Below are 6819 nucleotides of genomic sequence, written 5' to 3' on the forward strand. Positions count from 1 at the left end.
ATGTGACGGAGAGGGAAGACCACTGGCTGCTAAGACCCTCTGTGTTCAAACGCTCTAACTCGGCCTCTGAGCCATGAGTTAGGCCACACCCACAAGCTGTGGAGCAGAGCTGCCAGAATTCAGTAGACGCAGCCACTCTGCGGTAAGCCGGGCGCATCAGGGGGTCCTAGAAAAGTTCCTTCCAGACCCGCTCCGTGAGCTCCAGCCATGTTCTTCAATCACTGCCGCCGCCACCCCAACACCCGAAGCCCCCCACCCCCTCACCCTCCTTTTGCAAAGAGCTCGAGGGTTTCACAACTTCTCCAAAGACATGCCAGTAAGCAGAGAGGTGGGATTCGAACCCGGGGCCTCTCAGGGCTCATCCCCTCCCCTCTGCTTCTCTAGTGCCTCGCCTCTTCCTTACCCAAGGCCAGATGTGCATGGCACCACACAGCCAGGTACTTGGGGTATCCTGGGGGGTGGGGCTCCCGCTGCTGGCTCCCCTGTGACAGCTGGGGCTCGCTCGTGAGAGCCAGCACAGTGCCCTCCCCTGTCCCGTCCCTCAGGACTAGTCAACGCGGGTAACCGGGAAAGGGTGCGCAAGTGGTAAAAGAGAGAGAGAAGAATGGGAGCAAGACAAGGCTTTGATCAAGCAAGCAAGCAAAGGCAAAAGGCTCGTTATTTTTCTCTCAAGCTAGTTTTTTTATAATTGATTCCATGAGGAAGTAGGCAAGGTGAGGAAGTCACAATACATGCACATCTTCAGTGACACCGGGTGCGAGCCCTAACAGGGGGCGCATGACAGTGATCTCGGGCGTTGCTCAGAAACTTTACACAATGTGTTCTAACATTTTCCCGAGAAGAGGCTAATTTCTTCATGTAAAGGACATTTTTCCAAAAAAAAGGAGGTTGGGTCCTTAATTGCAGGTCAGGCTGGACTGATATTTCTGGCTCCCGGCCACTCCCCTTCTTGCTCACCACTTGCTCCCGTGATCAGGAAGTTCCCGTTATCACAGACCATTTTCCTGGGATCCCAAGAGAAACAGCTATGCGCGGGACTTTGGAGCTGTCCAGCCTTCACCCCGAGTCCTCCAGAAGCCGCGTTGAGGAAGCAGCATGAGAATCGGGGAGCAGAGACGCCGAGCCTTCCTAACGCGCCACAGAAGCCACGTGGCAGCCTTTGAACACGTTCCCATCCGCCCCGGCGTGAGCAGTCTTCCCTCCCTCGACACAGCCCCGGTGACGTTTCTCCATCTCTGTCGAGGGCCACCCCCGCTCCCGCCCTCCCCATCCCGGACTTCTGAATGCTCAATCCTGACGTGTATAATTTGGTGCTTTAATATAGAGTAACATTATTTTTCATTTACTCCAATCTGCCATCAGTATCATCTTTTCATTTAACCAGATGCAATTCTTTTTTCTCGCGCTAAATTGAAAATCCACGAGCGACAGGGAGGGCGATGTTTTAATTAGCTCATATTTTTTATATGGATTTATGTCTTTAAAGTACATTTGTGTAATTCTTCAGCTAAATTAAAAACGTCTTTCTGCGAAAGTGAGGAGGGGAAAATAGAGAGCGGAACTGTGTCATTAGCTGAGGTGGGGACGCGCACCAAGAGAGACACAGCGTCACTGGGGCTGAGATCTCGGCTCACCGTGGACTAGCTCCGCCTCGAAAGAAGTCGCTCTCTCTCCAAGATTTCCCCCAAAATGACTCGAGGTGGGATTCTTTATCCCAAGTCCCCTCCTAAGGAGACACTTACCTCCAACAGACTAATTTGAAATGAAACCCGACACCACGCAAAACAACCCCCCACCTCAAAAACACAGTTCTTTTGCCATTTCTCTTTGTCTTTTTTCCCCCCCTTAAACTATCTAGTTTGAAGCTTTGCACTGAGCTTTTTTTTTTCCGTACTTTCTAGGAGACAAGTGACATTCCGTGGAAAATGGGAGAAAGAGGCAGGCAGCCACTGAAATCGCTCTAATGCGTTGACACTAACTTGCCCTCTATTGTTGGAAATGAGCAGGCGCTCGTGATTGTTCATCAAACGGCTCCTAATGCAGTTAAAGCATTCAGCTATAATTTCTCCTTGCATTTATAATTACTGTCATAGACTGCACACCTCGGTGAGCAGATTAAAGCTATAAACTATTTAGCCGTGGCTCTCCGCCGAGGAACTTGATTGTCTGGCAGGAGTTATTTGTTAGGGAGCTTGACACTTCACATAAAAATGACTCGGCTTGATGAAGAACAATGCAGTTTTAGCAATGCGGGCATTTTAAATCAGCCCTGGCTGCCACGCCCTGCAAGAATTGCAGGGCAGTTTGTTAAGTGGAGCCCTCGGAGAGGAGGGCCGTGGGCAAAGGTTTCCCAAATAGCAGAGGCTTGGAGGAGCCTGGCCCTTCCCTCCTGGGTCTCCCTCTGAAGGGCCCAGATGGGCCATGTTCTGCCCTAGCTCCCCCGGGCAGCTCAGGCGGGACTCCCAGAACTTGGGTCTCTTCACCTGCTCGGGTATGGGAAGTCACCACTCGGTACTGAGCGATGCATTTTTCCGGCGACTGTTTGATTTCCTGAAATTTGACTTGTTGAAGGCCTGTGAGACATTTAAGCTAGGAGAGGGTTCTACGGGTCCATAACTCAATGCTGTAATTCTGTAATTCATTCTCTCTCTCTCTCTCTCTCTCTCTCTCTCTCTCTCTCTCTCTCTCCCTCGCTCCCTTTCCTTTTCTTCCTTTCCCTCTATCCCTTTTCCTCTCTCCCTTTCTCTCTCTCCTTCTCCCTCTCTCCCTTTCCCTCTCTGTTTCTCTGTCCCTCTCTTTCTCTCTGTCTCTCTGTCTCTCTCTGTCTCTATCTTTCTCTGTCTCTCTGTCTCTGTCTCTCTCGCTCTCTCTCACCAAGCAATGCCCAGGGGTTACTCTGCACTTAGGAATCACTCCTGGCGGTACTCTGGGCACGAAATGAGTTGCCAGGGATTGAACCCGGACCGGCCTTGTTTAAGGCAAGCCACTTTACTATCCTACCCACTTTACTATCACTCCAGCCCCAGCACAGAATTTTTCAACTGAGACATTTTCTCGTTTCCGAGGTGCAAGGAACAGGAGCTCCTTCCACCTCTATGGATCTGGGGGCACGGTGGTCCCTTTGCTATAAAACCAGCTTTCCCACCCACCCCACTCCCGCATCCAGACCGTGGCCATAAACCGGTAGGAACTGAAGCAGCTGTCCTGCCTTTGGGAGGTGAGGACGCATGTCCCCGGGTCTGGCTGGCTGCAGCAGGGGGCACACAGCTTTCTGAGGGGCGGGCCCTCGGTGTTTGTGGGAAGGCTCCCCGAGTGGGAATGGAGTTTTCTCTGCGTGAGTTCTGATGGAGGTTAGAGTTGCCTTTGGTTTCTCATCCTCGGAGCGGGGCCAGAGGAGTCAGAGCAGAGCATTCTCTCTGCTGTCCGGGAGCTGCCAGAGTCCAGGACCCCTGCCATGCACCCTCGTCCCGTCCCCACAGTGATGGAATGAGGCCAGTGTCACCGGGCCAGGCCTCCCCTCCCAGCTCTAGGTGCTCTGGGCCCTTCCGGAAATGGGGTGTCTTTCCCCGGGGGGATTTCACACACCCTCCTGCCTGCTGCACTGGGAGAACTGTGACCCCAAGAGGTGACAGTCACTCACACTTGCCCAGAACCGGCAGGGAAGGTGCTGGGGATGACACTGAGGCTGGGAACATCCTGGCAAACCCAGGCAGGCTGGTCATCTGCTCTGCTGTCCCCTCCTTGCAGGAGAGGCCCCGAGAAACGTGAGGTCTGGCACATGCCACACCAGCATGGGGGTCCTGGGTGTACCCCAACCTCTAACTAAGCACCTGCCTCCCTCCTGTCCCCCATCCTCCTCCCCGTTTCCCTCTTTCCTTCTCCTCCTCCTTCCATCTCTTCCAGCCCCTCCATCCCGACTCCCTCCCTTTCTCCTTCCCTTCCTCTCCTCTTCCCTCCAGCCTCCTCCTTCCTCCCTCCTTCCCTTTCTTTCTCCATCCACTCCCCCTTTCCTTCCTGCTTTGCCTCCCTCCTTCCCCCCTCCCTCCCTCCCCCATTCCTTCCTTCCAATCACTATCAGGCTCCTAGTACAGGTCTTCCAGCCGCTGAGCTGGCCCAGCGACCATCCCCTCTCCTTGCCCCCAGGACACAGTTAGAGCAAGGGTCCCTGGACGTTTGCCCCTAGAGTATCCGCTTAATCCTCAGGCAATACCGCAAACCGGGGGTGACTCCATTTTCGAAGCTCCTGCAGAGTTTGAGGTTTAGAGGCTTGGGGTGCAAGTGGCAGGGCTGGACCCCAAGACCAGATGCACTAGGCTGAGCAGGGTCCCCGTGAGAACCACACTCTGCTGGCATGGGTGTCCAGCGTCACGGCCCAGAGCCATGAACACACATGAGGCTTCAGCACATAGGTGTCCTGGGTGTAAATACACCCCAATCCAAGTCGTAACTAAGAGAAGAATGTCTGTGGGACCCCTACCTGGTCCATTGGTGCATTAGCTGTGGGCTGGGTACAGGCCTGACTCGCCTGTTCATTGGTGCATTAGCTGTGGGCGGGACAGGTCTTACCTGTTCATTGGTGCATTAGCTGTGGGCGGGGCACAGGCCTGACTGGCATGTTCATTGGTTCATTAGCTGTGGGCGGGACAAAGGCCTGACTGGCCTGTTCATTGGTGTATTAGCTGTGGGCGGGGCACAAGCCTGACTGGCCTGTTCATTGGTGCATTAGCTGTGGGCAGGGCACAGGCCTGACTGGCCTGTTCACTGTTTCATTAGCTGTGGGCGGGGCACAGGTCTGACTCACCTGTTCATTGGTGCATTAGCTGTGGGCGGGACAAAGGCCTGACTGGCCTGATCATTGGTGTATTAGCTGTGGGCGGGGCACAGGCCTGACTCACCTGGTTCCTTGGTGCATTAGCTGTGGGCGGGACGCACAGCTGACTCACCTGGTCCCACAGCATTAGCTGTGGGCGGGCGGGCTCAGGGCCTCACCTGCAGCACCTCCTTCGGGGCGCTGCTGGACCACCGCAGCTCAGACAGAGAAGTTTCTCTTCCCTGATTCTGGGCTCAGCAAAGCAAGCAGGCGCTTCCTGCTCGCTCGCTCCCTCTCTTCCCTCCTGCCTTCCAATCAGCATTCACCGACCTTCAGTATCATCTGGGGGAGCCGGTGGCCGGGCCCTGGGTGCGGGGGCGCGCGGAGAGGCGGGCGCGCCGGCAGGTGCGGCATCCGGGGCAGGAAGCGCGGGGAACTCAGGAAGAGGGAGATGAAAGCGGAGCCTCGGGGACCGCACAGAGAAGGCGCCTTCTGGAAGCCGAGGGGGCCGGTCTGGAGCCGGTCCCGCCCCTTCCGCAAAGCGGTTCCTCATTTTTAGTAATTAGACACCAACATCTGCAGTCTGAGTTCTGGGGCCCTGGAGGCTCCCGGGCACTCACGGGAGCCCCTGCCTGCCTGGAGGAGCTCTGCCTGCTTCCTTACTGAGCGCCCCATCTCGCCTCTCATCACAGACCTCCACCTGGGCTCCTGCCACTCACACACACACACACACACACACACACACACACACACACACACACACACACACCCCATACACACACAGGGCATCCCCTGAGTGTTGGGCTATATGGCCAAAATTAAGGTTGGCTTTACTGTACACACACACACACCACAGGGCATCCCCTGAGTGTTGGGCTATATGGCCAAAATTAAGGCTGGCTTTACTGCACACACACACACACACACACACACACACACACACATTGGGCATCCCCTGAGTGTTGGGCTATATGGCCAAAATTAAGGCTGGCTTTACTGCACACACACACACACACACACACACACACACACACACACACACACACATTGGGCATCCCCTGAGTGTTGGGCTATATGGCCAAAATTAAGGCTGGCATTACTGCTCCCTCCAAGGTGGTTTCTCGGGGCTTGGGGGGCCGGGGGAGAAAGGAGATAGACAGTTTGAACGGGGTGCAAGCTGGGCTTGACAGCTTCTTGCATTCTCTGAACTTCCTACCTCTCATCATCATTATTTGAACTGAAAATTCCCAGGCAGATCTTCCAGACCCTTCCCGGGGTCCCTTGGGCGAAATCCTTTCAGGGGGTGAGATGTGAAGCCCCCCCCCCCACAGCTTACTCTCAGGGGAAAGGAAATGAAGAGGGGGTGGGGGGGAACTCACGTCCCCAGAGCAGACAACTTCCTTCCACGTGACCCTGCAGCCAATGGGCGCCTGCGTCTCCCTGGCCTCCTTCCCCCGGGCCTCGCTTGTTGTCTACGGAAGGACAAGTGATGTTTCAAGTGATGTTATTTTCAATGCTACATTACTCGATTTCACAGTCAAATAATTCTACTTTTGTTCACCGGAGGATTTTGTCATGTTTAATTGTTTATGCCGCCCTCTTCCCCCCCCATCCTTGCCAGAGGAGCCCCCGCCTCCCCGCCTCCCCTTCTCGGCCTTCCTAGGGGTGCTCCTGTGTGGGGTAACCATGGAGATGGGTCCCTCGTGGGGTGTGCCTCGTCTGACTCAGGAAGCGAAGATCCAGCTGGGATACAGGCATGGCGAGAAGGTGTGGAGGTGCCCTTTGGAACGAAGTCTCAGGAGATGGACCCTTCTGGACCCCTAGGAAGGAGGCAAGCTGGGGGTTCCAGGCTGTGAGCACTGAATGAGGAGGCATCCCTGGGCTGAACCGGGCTGGGGGCCACAGTTGCCCCTGGGGCACACGTTAGCTCTGAGGCCAGCTCCCAGCATGCCAGGAGGAAGTGGACGGTCGGGCAACGGGCCCTCCCTGCAGTCACAGGGCCAGGTGCA

At 55.4% G+C, this 6819-nt stretch overlaps 1 protein-coding gene across 2 annotated transcripts in view; it reads left to right on the forward strand.

The window, feature by feature from the left end:
• TSHZ2 (teashirt zinc finger homeobox 2) overlaps positions 1 to 6819 on the forward strand; it is a 499906-nt gene that overhangs the window by 279165 nt on the left and 213922 nt on the right. The gene's annotated exons all lie outside the window — the stretch shown is intronic.

The sequence above is a fragment of the Sorex araneus genome, chromosome 5, assembly GCF_027595985.1.
Source record: "Sorex araneus isolate mSorAra2 chromosome 5, mSorAra2.pri, whole genome shotgun sequence".
In the NCBI taxonomy this organism is placed as follows: domain Eukaryota; kingdom Metazoa; phylum Chordata; class Mammalia; order Eulipotyphla; family Soricidae; genus Sorex; species Sorex araneus.